We start from the raw sequence: 20,727 nt of genomic DNA, 5'->3' as shown, positions 1-20,727 counted from the left end.
GACGCCAAATTGATTGGAGTCAATGTAATGGACTTGTGCGATGTGCATAAGGTGCGCGAAAGTGGAGTAACCATATCATTTTTCAAAGCATTCATAGATACAGGCATACCAGTTTTTAAAGAGTACGCCATGGAAGCGTGTTCAAATGGACTTGAAAGAAAAAGAACACTTACTGCACTTATTACACTTATTACACAGGACACAGGACAGTTAGAAGTAGAAGTTGAAGTTATGGTTTACCAATCACTCAGGCAGTGAGGCAGTAAAGGACTATAATCGGTCACCACGACCGCTGGCTGTGCAGCTAAGCACCCAAGCAGTACTTGACCAGTACTTGCTCCGAGTGCGCTCGTGTGAGTGCGAGTGCGCGTTGTTTACCAATCTGGTCGCAAAGGAGGTGGAGCTCTGCAAGAGAGTGGAAAATTGTCAAATTAGGTCAAAAATCAACGTAAAACGTAAAGTCTAAACAAGGTCCAGTATAACTTTTTTTTAATTATTATTTGTATTGTCTGAATTGAATCAACTTTTCAAATATAAAATACACAAACATAAAATACAAAGAATTTCACACATTATACATAGCTATCTAAATCACATAATATACACATGCATGTAGTATACACATAGAAAAAGGTAAAATTTAACATTATTTTCTAACGCAACTATCTCACACCTTTATGATGTATTTGTGTGGCATATCTCACTTCAAATGACAAATATCAAACTGTTTCTACAGTATCTAATTTTAAACTTGATAAAAACTTAGTGACCAACAGTCTTGTGAATCTATAATAGTAAAGTATTTACAATGGGCCTCATTACGAGGTGGGAGGTAAGGGATTACAGGCACCGGTAAGGGCACCGGTTCCGGTAATCCCTTACCTCCCTACTACGAGTTCCCTTTGCGGGTCCTTCCTTAACGCCTGGTTTTTGCAGGTGTTAAACGGGACCCGCAAAGGGACTCTAGAGCTAATAACGGTACCGCAATTTGCGGTACCGTTATTAGTGCCTCCCCCATTCCCATTGAGCCCTATGGGGGCTCAAATGGGAATGGGGAATGGCCCTGGTGAATGGGGAATTACCGGTCCCTCTGACCTCAAAATGGACCGGCAATTTCTGAATTCACGAGGGCGGAGTCGGAAGGGTTTTGGAGGCAGCCATGGAGCTATTAGCTCCATGGCTACCTCCAACCTCGTAATGAGGCCCAATGGCCCTCATTACGACCCTGGCGTTAAGGGGTTAACGGCGCCGTAAAAAGGTGTTGGCGCCGTTAAACCCTTAACGCCTGATTACGAGGTCCCTTTGCGGCTCCCAACATTAACGGCTGGTCTGGACCAGCCGTTAAAGTAGGGACCCACAAAGGGATTTTCAAGGTAATTACGGTACCGCAATTTGCAGTACCGTAATTACTGCCTTCCCCAGTCCCATTGAGCCCTATGTGGCAAAAATGGGAATGGGGAAGGGCCAATGGTAAATGGGGAATTACCGCCCCGCCAACCTTGGAATGGGGTGATACTTCCCCATTTACCATTGGCGGAATCTGTAAGTTACCAGCGTTAACCATGGCGCTATTAGCGCCATTGGTTAACGCCGGAGTCGTAATGAGGGCCAATGTCTTGTAAATTAAATTTCTCTTACTGTTCGGAGAATACTACATTCTGTGATAAGATGAACCAAAGTTTCTCGGCTGTCTATCTTCAGGCAAAATCAGCAAATATCTGGGCCGGGCAAAAGTTTGCGTTTGGCTTGAATATCTCTGGTATTCCATAAATTAAAGCGCAATCGTAATATGCCAGCACGTAATTTGTGAGAGGGGCAACATACAAAATAAGGGGGCAGAGTCAGAAGTGTTTTGTGCGGAAAGCGGCACCCTGCTTCATCTTTATATGAAAGGCAAATTGTTCTAGTTTCTATCCAATCAGCTTCAAATAATTTAGATTTGTCTTTATCAGGGTCAGTAAGTAATAGATCTAGTGAAATTTCTGCCAAAATTAAAATGTGATAGACCTTCGAGAGCCACGTTTTAATAAACACATGATTTGTGAAGAACATGTTAACATTACATTGAGTTGGGTTGAAAGCATAAGCGCCAATTATACAATGCATTCAGAGAAACCAAGCCTAGTTCATATTTTATCCAAGCGGCAGCTATGCATTGATTAAGGTCTAGAATCTGCTGCCAGAATTTGGCTTCCCATTTTATAAACTGGAAAGGTGAGTTAATGGGCAGTGTTTCAAGACCGTATAACAGCACTGGAATTACCTTCATGTTCCAAAAATGCCATGCTGGCATAACCGAAAATTTTCCAAACTTATACATAATAAGACGTGCTTGCGAGATAGCTGAGGCAAGTCTAGCCTCCACGCGTTCTAAGTGACCGTTCGCTCGAGCGGAACCCTCGAATAACATCCCTAGATATGTATATTGTGGCACCATTTGTATTATGGACTGATTGAATGTCCAAACCTAGGCCAATGGACCAACTCGTCTGGGCGAGTAGGATACAATTTGTGTCTTAAGTGTGTTAATTTTTAATCCATTCACCCTGGTGTAATTATAAAAGGCATCTAAAAGACTCTGCAGGACTAGTTGAGTTTTTGAGATAATAACTATATCATCTGCATACATGAGTGTTTGAATTGACTGATTATTAAGTTTGGGTGAATCTGAGACAATGTTGGAGAAATGAAATCTAACGTCCTGAATATAATAGTTAAAGATCGCAGATGCTAATAAGCAACCTTGTATTAAATCACGTGCAGTGTTAATTTTCTCTGATAGTAGACCATCTAGGGATAAACGAACTCAAATGGAGGTGTCAAATGCAATGAATGGATAACATCGTACAGCATTGGAGGACCTTGATCTTTACACAGTTTTGAGAGAAGCAGCAAACGGCTAACCAAATCAAAGACTGCATTAAGGTCAACAAAAGCAAAAAACACCTGCTGTTTATGCATATGACATTGCAGTTTAATTGTATTTAAGGCTAGGAGGTTGATATTTGTGCCCATTCCGGCCACAAACCCTGTTTGATGTGGGTCGCGTAAATGAGCATTCAAAGTACAGGCATTGAATTTGAGTAGTATCAATTTGGTGAATATCTTGCCTGGTGCGTCTAGTAACACCATAGGCCGGTAATTGGAAGGCACACTCCGATCTCCTTTTTTAAAAATAGGTATTATAATGTAGGTTTTCCAAGATGGTGGGATAAGGCGTGTTCTTAGCATGCCACAGAAGATTTTATATAGGATATTTTCCCATTCAACCGGATGTGTTTTAAACATAAAGTTAGATAACCCATCTGGGCCCATCGCTCTAGAGGAGTTGGCCTGCATTATGATGCCTTGGATGATATCAGGAGATATCTCCAAGTGCCATGCAGATGTGGAGACAAGTTCAAATGTGGTTCTTGAAAAATGTGGATCAGCATATAAGAATGTGAAATGTTTGATCCAACATTCTTCATGAACCCATTGATTTGTGAGTCACCTTGGAGATGTGACAGGTGGTTGCTTAATAGTTGCCACATCCCTGAAGAATTTTTGTTGGCCATTGCACTTGCCATGGATTCAGCATCTTGTTGGAATCGGAAGTCTTTTCGGCTTCTCAGCCAGTTTTTATAGCAACATTTAGCTGTTTGTAGATGTAACCAGCGATCTGGATTACCTGAATTCAAAAGATCTTTCTTGACTTTCTTGAACTCAGCTTTAATACGCTGCGTATCAACATCAAAAGAATGCGGATGCCGAACTCTGTTATGGCGGGGTATTTATATAGTTTTAACAAAAGGGCCTAATAGATCTGAAAATTGCCACTTGTTGGACTCAATGGCATTGTGTTCGATTATATTCGCATAGGTCAATAAAGAGGACATGTTCCAATGTAAGCGAGATCTTGCTGCATTAACAAGTTCAGCCTGAAAAACAGCCTTTTTTTTAGCTTTGGAGAAGTTCCAAGTAAAGTGTGCAGCTAATAATCTATGATCACTATGTGGTTGGTCACAAATGGTCAGTTTAATAACATTTTGGAACAGTTCATGGTTAACATATATATCATTGACGATGCTTGAACTCAAACCATGATGCCACGTGAATTGAGGGGGAGAATCACCATTCACAGCGCCATTGAGCATAATGACATTCCGGACATTCATAAATTCACTCCATCTCTGTACCTCATGATTATTTTGTGTCTTGTTCCAGCAGTCCAAATTAAGATCACCCACAATGACTGTGTGGGAGATTTTAGCATTCATCAGTATCATGTGTAAAATTGATGATAGGCCATCATAGAACACGTCATCTGACATTACTGTGATGTTACGATAAATATGAACTAAGGCTAACACCTGTGTGTGAATTGTAATTTGGACTAGCTGGATCTGGGCCCCTACATGGGACCAAGGTGCGATAGTTAGGCCAGCAGAGGTGTTAACAGCCACAAGGAGACCCGAGGATGGTCTACCTCCACTAGGGATGGCTGGAAGCAAAAGTAAATCGTAGTCATCCCATAGTGGTGAGGCAGTGAGCCATGTTTCCTGGAGCGCTATCACATGATAGACACAAGATAGGTTGGAGATGGAATGGTGTAGATGACAGTGGCCTCTAGTTTTCCAACTAGCAATTTTTAAAATAGATACAATATTTTGCTTTATTGGTTAATGCCTCTGGGTAGTCGGTGTTGTAATATCCCTACTTAGTGTATTAGTCCCTTGATAAATATTAGATTTTAGTCTGTTGGTTTGAGTTTTAAATGAGTCACACTCTGGGTCTTCAGCTAAAACAAAACCCATCTCAAAGAGCTGCATTCGGCAGCACCAGATAGATTGCCATACCACTCCTGACGGTATCCACAGACTTACTACTGAACACGTCAAATCTGAAATAAACTCAATCTGGTCAATGTCTCGTGTAGTTATATTATATAACTCCGAAACATCACCAAACAGGTTCAAGACACTTTCACGATTCATATCATAAACTGGAAAGTTTCCCTCTCTACATTCAAAAATAAATGTGTGAACATTTCATAAACTGGAAAGTTTCCCTCTCTACATTTAAAAATAAATGTGTGAAAATTCCTACGATGCGGATGTAGATGTCTGGAGAAAGGTTGCGGGGTATGCTTGCGAGGGGTCCAATTCAGATTGGAGTACTCCTTGTCAATGTTAATCCTTGGTTGTGCTCTATTAGCTTCCTCCCAACACAAAGATTCTACATTTGAATGGGTATTAGGAGTGTGAGCGAAACGTGCCTCTGCAGATGTCGGAGGTATAATATTGACTAGTGTCTGGCCATCTGCAGGTTTAGTGACACTTTAGCCATAGTAGCGGCCAAATAATCATCCACTCTCTGTTTCAGGCCTTCAAACATTACTTGTGTTGGGTGGATTTCACTTGGCAAGTTGAAAGTAGCCTGTGTGCAGAAGGCAACAGGCTTTTTGTTAGCTTGAGGATCAGCAGGCAAGGACACTTGTTTTATTGCAACATGTTGTGACACAAGAATTGGCCTCTGTAGCATGTCAACAGGTATGGAATCGCTAAAGGTGTTCACATGAGGAATAGAAGGTGCCACATTTTGTTTGTTTATTGGTGCCGTGTTGGCCAAACCCTCTGCCTCCTTAGACTGCTCAATAGTGGAAACCAAATGCGAAAGAAGAGAGAGAGACAGGTAGGTTGAGCTTGATTAGTAGGAGTAGCTGAAGAGGTTGTCACCAGTGGCCTTGACATGGCTATAGACATTGGAGGTATAGGTTCTGTCGTGGTCAACGATTCTGAATATAGTGTGGTTGACTTACCAAGCGCTTTGAACACAGGAGTTAAGTGTGCTTTTGGTCGATTTCAATTTGCCCATGTTCTTTGTTTTCTTTATCAATGCAAGGGTTTTTTTCTTTGCAAGCTTAGGAATTTTTGGCTTTGAGCAAAAGTAAATGACTTGTGCCAGTACTCGATGGAACCCTCTTTTCAATATCCTGGTTGCTTTTAGAGATCTCCAATATTTCACCATGAACTACTTGAACAGGGGATGATTGGTTTGTGACAGATACTGCTGAAGCAGGTGGATCACTGATGGGACATTTAATACCGGAAATGGTGGGTTGAGCACATGGTGTAGGACTTGTGGTATGGTTATCAACCCGAGCCTGTGCAGGATGTTCTAAAACACTCTGGTTTTCATTTTGTACCATGGGCTTACACAACACGTCAGAATTAGTAGTCATATGGGTACTCCTACTCATTGTAGATGGCTATTGTACTGTCAGCCATTTAACCAACTCCTCAATTTGTGTTGATTGGTAAGCTACTTTGGTGTCAATTGCTTCGAACAGTTTACATAGACTTACAGTGGTAGTGTTAATAGCAGTGAGCGCTGTTTGGATCATCAGTAGGTGATGTAAAGATTTGTCAGAGCGAATAGGTTGAATAGGTCTGGGTGTGGGCAAGATGAAAGACTGAAGAATTGAGTTGTGGTGGTCGCCAGTCGACTGGAAAGAAGCGACACCACCCTCACAAGAGCACTCACTGGGAGGAGAAATTGATTGGTGAGATTGGAATATGTATTGTTGCTGCCATTGGGCAATTTTTTGTTGATGCTAAAATGGTAGCATTTGATAGTGGCTGGGGATTCACACGGGCACATGGTGTGTTTAAGGAAGCCTGAGCATCGCTGCCCGTTAGCAGGGATGAAATGCTACTGCTTATGTCGGATATGGCTGATTCTGAAGACACATATACAGCCGCTTCTTTTGTATGTCCATCAAAGGGAAATTTGGACTGAGGCTGAGAGAACATGCAAGTAGGTGTAATAGAGATTGCTGATAAAAGGTTTAAGGATGAGCCTCCATGCCTCCGTGTAACCGTAGGTCTGAACTCAACAACAGATGCGGGATGTTAGGTGGCAGGTTTGTGGTTAACTTATACGCCATCTTTAGGGTACGTAAGAATACAATTGGGCAAGTCGTTAGAATTCAAATACAAACAAATACACACAAGTCAACAAGCAAAATATCAAAGACAATAGCACAGATCTTACTTCCAATGGGATGGGTTTACAAACTTGCAAAATCGTGGGAAATGCGATTGAATTCAAATTGGGCTTGCTCAGCTGCGCAACTGCGCGGCTAAGCGGCCAAGCGGTACTCACAGGTACTCCCACGAGTGCACACACGCTGTGTTCTAGCATTCTCGTAATATGTGAGTTGCTTAGAGATGTGCAAGAGGAGGCATTTCACAACGGACTCCTAAATAGAAGAAAAAAAACAAAAAACAAACACGTATTCAGTGGGCTTGAAGGAGCAGAAGGAGCTTGATGGTCGTAGCTGTGCCAAAGTCCATCAAACAAACAGTCACCTTGGTTGTTTAAAGAAACAGCTCGCTCGTGGTCCAAAAGTCCAAGCCACACAGAAACCACAGAAGCCGCAGGCAGCAGGAGCAGAGGAAGCGGCCAAGCGGTACTCGCAGGTACTCCCACTAGGTTCAGCATAACAGAGTTCAAATGCGTCACCTTCTTAAAGGGCTCAGGCTTTTCCAATTCAAAACACACGAAGGAGCCGACGGGCAGAGAGACGCCAAGGCAGCCAAGCAGTACTTGACCAGTACTTACTTCGAGTGCGTGCGCACGAGTATGCGTGCGCGTGTTTTATATTGAGTAGACCAATCTGGTTGCAAAGGAGCAAAGGAGGTGGAGCTCTTTTAAAGGGCTCAGGCTTTTCCTATTCAAAACACACGAAGGAGCCGACGGGCAGAGAGACGCCAAGGCAGCCAAGCAGTACTTGACCAGTACCCATGTACTGCACTGCCCCCTCCCCCTACCCTTCTGCTTTTCTCTCCTTCCCCTTCCAATGCACTTGCGCGATCTGAATGAAACCTGGCCTAGTAGGATCGTTTGTCTGTCTTCACTCTGTTCCCCCTCCCTTGCCTTGTTGCACCTTGAAACACTTGTGTATAGGCGTGCTATAAATGGCATATCATATCATATATCATATCACACACAAATTAGAGATGCTCCTGATGCAGACTTGATCACTGGTCAAAAGAAGGAACACATTATTGGGAAATTCTATAATTATTTATAAAAGAAACACCGGTTTTCCTATGACAGAAGCAGATTATCAAGGAACAGAGGTCCTCCAAGTTATGATGACATTAAAAAAAAATGTTTAAGATTCAAGAAGTACTGTTGGTGAGAACTCCAATCAGTGCATGATTGTTGGTTGGTGCCTACCTCATTCCCAAGTCTCATGACCATGGTGTTACTACTGACGGCCATAGGGGATGTCATAAGACTCTACAGATATTGAGAGAAGTGCCTTACTGGCCACAAATGGGCCAGGATCTCAATACATATTTAAATGGGTATCTTGTGTGTGCTCTATTCCATCCAAGTTCACTCACCCATTGAGCTCTTCTACAGAAAAGGCTAATGATGTTACCATGGTCTGATTTGCATGTACACTTCTTTGGACCAGGAACTCATTATTACAAGAGAAACAAATACATGTTGACATTGACATGCCTCTTCAAACAGTAGATTTAGTGTCTTCCTGCCCTAGATTGTAAGGCAGAGACAGCTGCAACATTGATGTTCAACAACACCTTTTCTCATGTCGGTCTTCCTCAGGTAGGAGTCTGACAGTGGAAGTCATTTTACCAGTATGATGATGACTCATATTTGGGAAATCATAGGAGTGTAAATAAAACTGCACATTGTCTACAACCTACCATCAATAAGAGGTATGGAGAGATGCAACAAAACCATTGTCAGTATTTTGAAGAGGTTTGGTGTTGATTCTGGACCAACTTGGGACAAACAAATGGTGTTTGTTCTGATGGGCCTCGGATATGCACCTTCTTCTGCCACCAATTTGCGTCACTTTGAATTAATGGCAGGATGTAAAATGCTATTACCTCAACACCTGCTTTACCAAATTCAGGAGCAGACATTGATAAAGACCTCAACTACTCATGAATACATAGATACTTTCTGAAGACACCTACAGCATGTGTTTGCATATGCCCAACACAATCTGGAGATGTCTACTGAAGGGATGAAGGCTTGTTATGATCTGGAAACAACACAATGGGAGTATGAGGTAGGTGACAGGGTTTATCTCTACAACTTTCAGAGGAATCAATCCAAGCTGTAACCCTCAACTAGCTTTGAGAACAATTGAGGAGCCAATCCAAAGTGAGGGTTAAAGATTAACCTAAACCTTAATAATGAAAACTGGAGAATAGAGAACAGAAAGGAGTAACCAGGGAAATCAACTGGCATGTAACACAATTAGAGTGGAAGAGAATGAGTGGATGAAAATGTCAGATGGTAGGATGTACATTTGTCTTTAAACCTTTCTACGTGTAACTAAAACAGACTTTCTACCCATCTCGGTAGTGATTAAATGTCAAATTCTTTCCAGGGCTTGAGCTCTGGGGGCATGACCCTCTCCATGGAAAATCCTTAAAAAGGAAGACAAGCCGATGGAAGGAAACCACATCCATAGTCATCCAGAAAGAGTCCAGAAAATGTACATCCCTTGGCCTACCTTTTTTACTTCGACAAGAAGCTAGAGCAAAGAGGGGGTATTTGTACAGAGAATAAGGATGCAAATGAAAAATCATATTGAAAAATACATTTATGAACTGCATTCTATGCACAACATTTGAAAGAAACCCGGGTCGAAATATTGTGAATTCACTTTTGCAATACTGCCTAATCACATAGAATGACCAATCAACATAGAGAAATGATACACGCCTCTAAAGTGAGTGACTTTTTAACGTTTAAAAGTCCAAACCCTTAGATGCAATGGGACTCACTCATTCACTCACTGATGGACTGACTGACAGACTCTTTGGAAGAAAGGGATACAAAGAAGAATTGACATAAACAGGAGGAAGAATAAAACATCTTGCTTTCCTTTGGAGACATCTTGAATTGCTTGCAGACCGGTGTGCAGGGTTAATATGGAATTTAACAAAGGCCTTCCTCTGAGGAAAAAGGAAGCAGACAGGCTCAATAAAGAAGAAGAGGAACAGGGCAGTGGATAGGAACTGAACCTTCTTGCTGACTTATACCCACCTCTTACTAGAGCGGGATAATTGGAGCAGTCCTTGAGTACCCACCTGTATGTGAGACAGCAAAACAAAACTCCTGTTGTAAGTATAATGCCAAGGGGAAATATAATCATATGGAGAGTTATACTCTAGAAAATAATAGACTAAATAACAAGCCCTTTATATTTGTGAAAGTTCTGGGGGCAAGAGGGATATACCAATTGACTGTGCATGCTGGGAAATTAGAACACAAAAGTGTAAGTGCTTCTAGAAACTTTGGATTTGATCAAATATTCCCAAACAATGTGTATAATTGGAGATCCCAGACTCCTTCTTTCTGTGAAATGGTCAAGTACAGAATGAAGCCATATAATATCTCACTTTGTACATGCCTAGGAAAAACAAATAACACATGCCATTCCCTAGTTAAACCAGTGAATATGGTCCGATTAATAGCCTTGAACCATTGAAGGAAAACAGGAGAGGGATTTTAACGGCCAAGCTTTTTTGCCACTGTAAATTGCCCACTGAAAAACGACACATGTACACTTGCTACACAGTGATGAAATAGAGACACAATTGAAGGGGAATCTAGCAAACATACATGTTAAATGGACATGTTTCTTTTTGCAAGCGACTTATTTTATTTTTAATTATTTGTATTTATTTATTTTGCATTTTTTTTCTGCACAAAGCCCTGAGGCATCAAGGTGCTAGTCACAGTAAGTGCTTGTTACATTTAATAGATCCAAGAACACACATTAGGATTACAGCATAGTGGTGGTTGGTGGAAGCATACTCTTAACATACCTCACCTTATGTTACAGGGGGCTACATCAGGGATGCATACATCATAAGGATAGAGTAGGTGCATATAAACAGACTGGCAAAACCTCACCTCATGTTACAGGGGAGCTACATCAGGCGTGCATAGATCAAATGGACAAAGTAGGTGCACGTAAACAGACTGGCAAAGCCTCACCTCATGTTTCCTTCTGATGTATGCATCATGCATGCATACATCAGAAGGAAAAAGTAAGTGCAAGTATACAGGCTGGCAAAGCCTCACCTCATGCTACGGGGGGCTACATCAGGAATGCAGACATCATAAGGGCAAAATAGGAGCAAGTATGCAGATTGGCAAAGCCTAAGCTTGTGGTCGGCAGCATAGCAACAGAAAGGCTCAATGAACAGGTTTAGAAATATGCCTAGATTCAAATTTTTTAGCAAAGCATATGGAGGCAGCGGAAAATGAGAGCAGGTAACAAAAACATTTATGCAGTCAACATTGATACCATAAACAATTGTGCAGGGCCAGGGGGCCGGTAACACAGTTGTATAACGCTGTGAGAAGCATAATGAGGGATTGTGTGCACACAATCAGGTAAAGCCAATGTACATGATGTGTTAGAGCACATTCCAATAGGATAGGCAAGTAGTGTGAGCAGTGCAAGGCTGCCAAGTCCAATCAGGTATATTAGGAAGTGAAAAAATTAATGGGTGCAGTGCGAGGCTACGTTCATGTAATGATTGCGACACACTTTAAAGGACATGTTATAATAGCAGTTCGCCTTCATGGTCTAGGCTGGAGAGGATGAGGGCTGCTATGGCAGCTTATGAAGAAATGCAGAAACAGAAATATTTTCCATAGCAGCAAAGGTGAGGCAACAGTACAAGATGGCAGAGTATGACACAGAGGGGTGACGAATCGAAGCAAAGCAGAGGGAGCAGAAGTGACAGGAAACAGGGACTGAGGGGTGCACAGGCATAGCAAGGTACAGGTACCGTGCTAAACATAAAGCCATGAGACAGAGTAAGATCACAGTCATGCCATGGGGATTGAGAAGCAACATGAAGATGAACAGAGAGGTTCAGGAGTGACTGGTGAAGGGGGCCCATAATGGCACAACAACAGGACGTATATGCCAGACAGGAAAGTCTAGTGGCTTTAAGTGAGGGCCTTGAGGCTGGGCCAGCTTCGCCAGCCGACTCATCAGATTGGCCAAAAAAGAATGTTGCCATCAGCCAATCGAGGAGCAGAAGGGAGTGATCCAGGTTAGCACAAAGGCCAGCCACAAGCTGATAATGGGGGCAGCCATGTTGATGTGGAAGCAGGCGCCCATAATTCAAACATGAAGCCCGAGTGGGCTTACCTTCATGACACGAAGTGTGAAACGTCACTTGGTATGTATTTAAATTGAGTTTTCTAAATTGCTTATTGAAATACTGTCTATTGAGTAAAGGGGGGGGGATTTATTATCAATACATGAGAAGTAGAGAGATTTAGGCTTGGACAGACTGATTTAATTTTGTTATCTATAAAATAAAAGCATTTGTGCTGAATCCTCATTCACTTTTCAATGCATGGTAAAAAACGCTCAGGGTAAACCACATGTACACATGGTGATATGTGTGCTTTAAGAAGTATTAATTCAAGTTAAATGCAGGGTAGCTAATTCAAATGAACAATATATGATCATGCCTCATGGTAGTAATTCTTGCCATCAGGATTTCATAGAGAAAAAAAAAGATGTACAATTTATTTATATTTTAAATTGGTTTCATTATTTAGATTTTGAATAGATAGACCTCGTGTGCAACCCTGTGTATTTTTTGTCCCGAAATGGGAGGGTGGATGTAGGGAATCAGTACTGTTAAACTGGCCTATAACATGTTCATAAAAATAACTTTGCTTGATGAATAAAAAGTGTGCGTGCCTGATCTGGTGTAGGTGGAAAATTCCCCCAAACTAGATGACTCCTGATTAAAACATCCCACAGTTTGAATAGAAAGGTGGGGGTGTTTTGGGGGGACTGCTTCCATTGCTAGTATGTGAAGTGTGAGCCTAATTTTGAAGCAATCGACTGGAGAGATGGCTTTGATAGCCAAGGGGATCACTTTTTTAGTGGAATGGTGCAAATAGGGAATAGGAGCAAAAGGTAGTGGGAGGCAAGCCCATGTAAAGATGTATGGATAAGCAGCAGGAATGTTCAAATATATGTTTTCATGGCGAACCATCCAGCATGGTGACAGTATTTAGAGGTGGGGAAGGACCCTGGGTCATTGTAAAATGGTCCATGTTGCAAAATTAAGGACTTTGAGGATAGGTACAAAAGGTAGAGGGGTAGAACAAGAAGTCCTCTTGCAGAGCAGTCCATTTTCTCTGAGCAAACAAGTCAAGATAAGGCTTTTAGTTGAGAGATGCATGAGGTGTGGGGGAATTTTTCAAATATTTAGGAGGTTGAGTCTGGATGTGGTGGCAGTGGCCATACGTTTCAGGTCACTGTCAAAGAGGACACCAATCAGACCTTTTGCTCATCACAGTCCCCCACGACTACCACCACACCTTTCCTCATCACAATCTACCACTATTCCCACCTCACCCTTCCTTGTGACAGTCCCCCACAAGCCCAAACTCATTATTCCTAATCACAGTCCCCCACCATCAGTACCTCCCTCTTCCTCATCAGATGCCTCCATTAACCCCAACTCAATCGTCCCAACCACAGTCCCACACTATCTCCACCTCACCTTTCCTTGTAACAGTCCCTTACTACCACCACAACACTCTTCCTTGTCCCAGTACCCAATAGTAATCCCTGGGATTAGCCCCAAATTCTCTTCCCCATCCCAGTACTCCAATTGTATTCATGCCTTTGACCCCACATCCCTCTTCCTCATCCCAGTACCCAATGCTAATCCATGCCATTACTCCCATATCCCTCTTCCTCGTCCCACTACCCAATAGTTATCCATGTCATGATTCCCATGGACCTCTTCCTCATCACTGTCCCCTAGTACACCCGCTTCACTGTTGCTGATGAGAGTCTCTTACTCTTCCCATGTCACTATTCTTTGTGACAGTCTGCCACAAAAACACACTCACTCTTCCTCATCAGAGTTCCCCACTATCCCACCTTACTATTTTTCCTCAGTTTCCCACTACCCACCTCACTCTCCTTCATCAGAGGCCTCCATTAACCCCAACTCAATCGTCCCAACCACAGTCCCACACTATCTCCACCTCACCTTTCCTTGTAACAGTCCCTTACTACCACCACAACACTCTTCCTTGTCCCAGTACCCAATAGTAACCCCTGGCATTACCCCCAAATTCTCTTCCTCACCCCAGTACCCCAATTGTATTCATGTCATTGACCCCACATCCTTCTTCCTCATCCCAGTACCCAATACTAATCCATGTCATTACTCCCATATCCCTCTTCCTCGTCCCAGTACCCAAAAGTTATCCATGTCATGATTCCCATGGACCTCTTCCTCATCACAGTCCCCTACTACACCCACTTCACTGTTGCTGATGAGAGTCTCTTACTATTCGCTCGTCACTCTTCTTTTTTAACAGTCTGCCACAAAAACACACTCACTCTTCCTCATCACAGTCCCCCAGTATCCCACCTTACTATTTTCCTCACAGTCTCCGACTGCACACTTCCTCATCACAGTCCCCCACTACCTCACCTCACTCTACCTCGTCACAATCCCCACTAACCCTGGCTCATGCTAGCTTGTCATAGTCACCCATCACCCCACCTCACTCTTCCTTGTCGCAATCCCCCGCTACTCCCATCTTGCTCTTCCTCATTACAGTACTGCACTACCCTGCATCAATCTTCAAGGTCACAGTCCCTCACTATCCCACCTCACTTTCCTTCGTCACAGCCCCACATCTACCACCACAACACACTTCCTCATCCCAGTACACAATAGTTCTCCATGCCATTACCCCAACGGACTTCTCCCTCATCACAGTCCCTCACTACTCCCACCTCACTTTTCCTCATCACAGGCCCCCACTATTCCCACCTCACTCTTCCTCATGAGAGTCCCCCAATAACCCACGCTTCTTCTTCCTCATCACAGTCTCTCACTACCCCGGCTCACTCTCCCTCACCACAGTCCCCCACTACCCCAACTCACCCTTCCTCATCACAGTCCCCACTACCCACAACTCACTCTTCCCCAGCACTGTCCCCCAGTACCTCCACCAAACCTTTCCTCATCACAGTTCCCAAATACCACCACACCACACCTCCCTGTCACAGTACCCAATATTAATCCATGTAATTATCCCTGTATCCCTCTTCCTCATCTCAGTACCCAAATAGTAATACATGTCATTGCCCCCACATTCTTCTTCCTTGTCCAAGCACCCCAGTAGTAATCCATGTCATAATCCCCACATCCCTCTTACTTGTTCCAGTAGCCCAATAGTAATCCATGCCATTAACCCTCCATTCCTCTCCCTTGTTCCAGTAACAATAATAGCCCATGTCACTACCAAACATTCATCTTCCTCATCCCATCACCTAAATAGTAATCCATGACATTGCCACCACATCCTTCTTCCTTGTCCCAGTAGCCCAGTAGTAATTCATGTCACTACCCTACATCCCTCTTCCTAGTCCCATTACTCCTTTAGTAATCCATTCTTATCTAGTTGACAGAAAAAAGATGAAATACTTGATAAACCCTAGGTTGGTTAGCTACATAACTCATATTGATCACAAATGATATGACATTAGATATGTTATCAGAAACAAAAAATAATAATAATTACTGGTGGTGGGAGATGTAGCATGTCACAACCCTTGACATTCAGGGGGTAATTCATAGAATTCACTGCACAAGTGGCGCACGCGGCTGGTGCACAGTGTGTGCGTGCGACTTTCTGTGCCAGCCGCGTGGGCTAAAATCCATTTCCGCGCACAGCGTATTCATGGATTTTAACATCCAAAACCAGCCGTGGCGCAGAGTGGCGCAGCGAACCTGCAGCAGCGCCATTTACGCCTCCAACCCCTCCCCATGCGCCATGTACAGCGCACAAATTCCGTACATGGCGCACAGGCCCACAACCATGAAAACGCCTGTAAAACTCCCCGCGCACCCCTCCGAATACACGTACCCCGCTGCGCGGGTAGTCTCACACGCGATTGGGCCTGTGTGAGCGGGGTACGTGGATTACTGGGGTGCGTGTGAAGTTTAACACGCGATTGGCCCTGTGCGAGCAGGGTACGTGTATTACTGGGGTGCGCAGGAAGTTTCACACGCGATTGGCCCTGTGCATGCAGGGTACGTGGATTTGGGGGGTGCACGTGAAGTTTCACACGCGGCAGGCCCTGTGCGTGCGGGCTATGTGGATTACAAGGGTGCGCAGGAAGTTTCACACGCGATTGGGCCTGTGCGAGCGGGGTACGTTGATTACTGGGGTGCGCATGAAGTTTCACACGCGATTGCCCCTGTGCGTGCGGGGTACGTGGATTTAGGGGGTGCGCATGAAGTATCACACGCAGCAGGCCCTGTGCATGCGGCCTAGGTGGATTACTGGGGTGCGCATGGAAGTTTCACACGCGATTGGGCCTGTGCGAGCGGGGTACGTGGATTACTGGGGTGCACAGGAAGTTTCACACGCTATTGGCCCTGTGCGTGCGGGGTACGTGGATATGGGGGGTGCGCATGAAGTTTCACACGAGGCAGGCCCTGTGCGTGTGGGCTACGTGGATTACTGGGGTGCGCGGGAAGTTTCACACGCGATTGGGCCTGTGCGAGCGGGGTACGTGGATTACTGCGGTGCACGTGAAGTTTCACACGCGTTTGGCCCTGTGTGTGCAGGGTACGTGGATTTGGGGGGTGCGTGTGAAGTTTCACATGCGGCAGGCCCTGTGCGTGTGGGCTACGTGGATTTCTTGGGTGCACGGGAAGTTTCACATGCGATTGGGCCTGTGTGAGCGGGGTACGTGGATTACTGGGGTGCACGGGAAGTTTCACACGCGATTGGGCCTGTGCGAGCGGGGTACATGTATAACGCGGTACGGGGGAAGTTCCACACATGCTTTTGCTGTCAGAGCGGGGTACGTGTATCCAGGGGGTGCGCGGGGAGTCCCACATGTCAATTGGCAGTGTGGGTTCTCACAGGTGTGCCCTCTACACCCTCCACAGACCCTGCAGGCAAACCACACCACAGGGGACTACCCAGCACCCCTGGTCATGTCCCGCAGGCAGTCCATCCACCATGGGCATGCCCCCAGCCAGGCCACATGTTACCTTGCACTAGTGATCACCAACTCATGTCCCCCAGCACCCCCACCCCCTAGCAGTGAGAGGCACCTCCCAGCAGGCCCCCACTCATGTCCCCCAGGACCCCCAGACCCCTCCGGCAGTGAGGGGCACCTGCCAGCAGGCCCCCACACATGTGCCCCAGCACCCCCACCCCCCAGCAGTGAGGGGCACCTGCCAGCAGGCCCCCACTCATGTCCCCCAGCACCCCCACCCCCCAGCAGTGAGGGGCACCTGCCAACAGGCCCCCACTCATGTCCCCCATCACCCCCACCCCCGCCGGCAGTGAGGGGCACCTGCCAGCAGGCCCCCACTCATGTCCCCCAGCACCCCCACCCCCCAGCAGTGAGGGGCACCTGCCAGAAGGCCCCCATCATGTCCCACTCATGTCCCCCAGCACCTCCACCCCCCAGCAGTGACATGCCCATCTCATGACACAAACCAAAAGTCAACTATTTACATCAACACATGTCCGTTACACACACAAACACACTGGTTGCCATTGATTGATTAAACCCACATGTCGACATGCATGAACCCAATGAGCGAATCCGACACATTGAAGTAAAACATCAAACTGTATTAACATGAAAATCAATTTAAAGTAATTAAAGCATAAAATAATGGCAAACATGAAATGAAATGCATGTTCAAATAAAAATAAAAAATAAAAATCCTCAAAAAATCCCAAGTAATCCAAAAGAAAAATGGCCAAAACTCTCTGTCCACCAAGCCAAATCCAAATGAAAGGTAAATCCATTGATCCATGGTGAAATGAAATTAAAATGTCCAAATAAATCTAACGTCCAACTATGTACGATCCAATTTTCAAGGGTCCATGAGCCCAACGAAATAAATGAAACCTATCTAATAACCTACCCAACAAAAAAACTATATACAAAAGTGTGGGGCATAGTCCAAAAGCCCCAAAATAAAAAAAAGAAAAGGAAACCTAACACTATAAACTATTTACAATGGCGGCGGGCAAGTCCTGCGGCTCACTCAGTGATGTTTTCGGCCAGGGCCTCATCGAACTCCATGTCTATTTGCTGGAGGCGGGCCTCTGTCCTGGCCCCGAGGTCTCGCAGGGAGGCACTCATGGCCTGTTCCAACTCCCTGCGAGTCACCTCGAGACACTCTGCACACCTAAACGCCTGACGCATGGAGAACTCCGCCCTGACCATGGTGAGCCGCGCCTCTTCCGCCCGCCGCCGCTCTGCACCTATACGATGGCCCAACCGCAACCACACGGAAGACACACCCATTCCAGGGTCATCCTGCCCTCTGGCTGATGCCTGCCTCCCTGATGTCGATGGCCCCGAGCCATCATGGCTCCCACCTAGAGCCTGCTCCTGCTGCTGCTGCTGCTGCTGCTGTCCATGTGCCCTGTCCGATGATGCCTGCACATCCTCCATCAGCTGGTCTCCAGTTGTGGTGTCCACCCCTGCTGGACCGCCGACTGCCGACTGTGGCAGGGATGGGATCTCCACCAAGCTGGCTGTGTTGGTTAGGCCAGGTCCACAAGGCACCCTGGTGGAATCTGGGAAAGAAGACGGCAGGGAGAACGAATGGCGCATAGTCTCCACAGAGGAGGAGAGGTCCGCCAGAGTGCACGTCACATGTCGGAACCCACCGACCAGGGCCCCTCCCAACAGTGCCACGTTGCGACGCTGCTGTTCGTGATGGCGTGTGTTCTCTGCCCAGGAAGAACGCATGTCATCACGAATGTCACATGTGCGCAACATGACACCAATCAGGACGGAGCCCATACGTTCAAGGGACCCCTCGTCCACAGGTAGTGGAGAGGCAGATGACATGGCACTCTCCCCTACCTGAGGACGGGGCAGGGACGGGCATCCCTGCTGGTGCATGGTGGTGCAGTCACAGGGTCAAGGACAGCGACATGCACAGGCCCCTCTGCGGTGACCTGTGCTGCCTCCTGACCCTGACCCTGGACTGCACCACTTGCACCAGTGGTATTACCCCCACCAGGCCCCATGTGCTGCTCAGTAGCGGGCTCCTCCTCCTCTGTAGAGACCACCAACCTGGATGTCTCCGCACCGTCTTCCGCCATTGCAAGCCCCTGCGGGGGCTCACCTGGCCCTTCCGCCACAGCCATAGTGGCAGACGCTGCACCAGCCCCCTCACTCCCGGATGATGGCAAGTCCTGGGAGGGTGGCTGGGCCTTGCGTCGCCGCCCGGTGGAGGCACCCCCGCTGCTTGGCTCCACAGCGCCGTCTCCACCCTCTTCTTCACTTGACGCTGCGTAGAGGGAGACATAGAACACAAGCATCAGAGTAGAGTACAATAGTCCCCTAGACAGGAAGCAATAACACATGAGTGGCAGTGTCAAACGTCACTTCCATCCTGTCCCTCCACAACACATGGGTGAATGCACGCAACACACATGCAGAAACAGGCATGGCACCTGCAATCAACATCAGCATCCATGTAAAAGGGCCTCTATTAACCAAAATGTTGCCTTCAAACTCACATGCATCATGGCTCACACTGATCCCATGCACACACATCACCGGAGGGTCATGCATCATGACTTGTACACCACAGACACAGACACAGTGGATAGACACAGTGCATACAACAGTGACCGCACTGCATGAGTGAATGTACACATCATCACAGACATGTGTGATGCATCCATGGTGTTTCAAAGTCACACACACACTTCTCAGACACACACACATCTGCCCAATACATGTACATGACAGCAGCACCCATCCCTCACACCCCCTCCATGTCCAAGAATAGAGACTGGCATGCTTCCATGTGTGCATTTGGCATACAGCGCCCCATGTTGCATAGTAACACATGCACCAACCATGTGGTTCACACATTACTGATCTCACATGCATGACCATGATGTCCCTGCACACACACATCCATACATGACCTATGTCACACATACAGGCAAATATCAGACTACCAGCACACTGCAACATGCCCTGTCTCACACACCAATGCTTGGCCACTTACCGCTCAACTCCAGAAGGGTCTTCCTCCGAATGATCTGGGCGTAGAGCGCTGGGCATACGCATTCCAGGACCCTCATCTGGATGTCACTCATGCTGACCCGGCCCCCCTCCGCGAGGCGCCGGGCCTTGTAGAGGGTCCTGGACCTGAAGTCCTCCCAGCGCTTCTTGATGTGCTTGAAGTCGTGGGTTGCCAACCCCTCCACGTTGATGGCAACCACTACGTCGTCCCAGATCCTCTCCCGTCCTTCCTTGTTGGCGCGTGATGTTCCGAAGTGGGCATCAAAATGCCCCAGAACATGCTCCACCAGGACACCAACTTCCTTCACACTGAAGCTGGTGGCCCTCTGCCTCTCTGGCTGGGGGTCGCCAGTGGTCTCAGATGGTGTTTGCCCCGACATGGCGACCCCCGATGCAGGCGTGGGTGGGCAACTGGGTCCTGGGGCTGCGCTGTGGAGTGATGGTATCCCAGTCGGGAGTCTTCTGTTCCAGCAGGGGTGGACACAGAAACTGGAACCCTGGCTGATGTGCAGGCACCAAATAGCAGGGCACTTGGGCAGCAGGCAGGCAGCAGCAGATGGAATGTGGGAGCGTGCTCGGGGCTAAGG

The sequence above is a fragment of the Ambystoma mexicanum genome, chromosome 3q, assembly GCF_040938575.1.
Source record: "Ambystoma mexicanum isolate Mex_15411 chromosome 3q, UKY_AmexF1_1, whole genome shotgun sequence".
Classification (NCBI taxonomy): Eukaryota; Metazoa; Chordata; class Amphibia; order Caudata; family Ambystomatidae; genus Ambystoma; species Ambystoma mexicanum.
Note: the sequence above shows the minus strand (reverse complement) of the source record.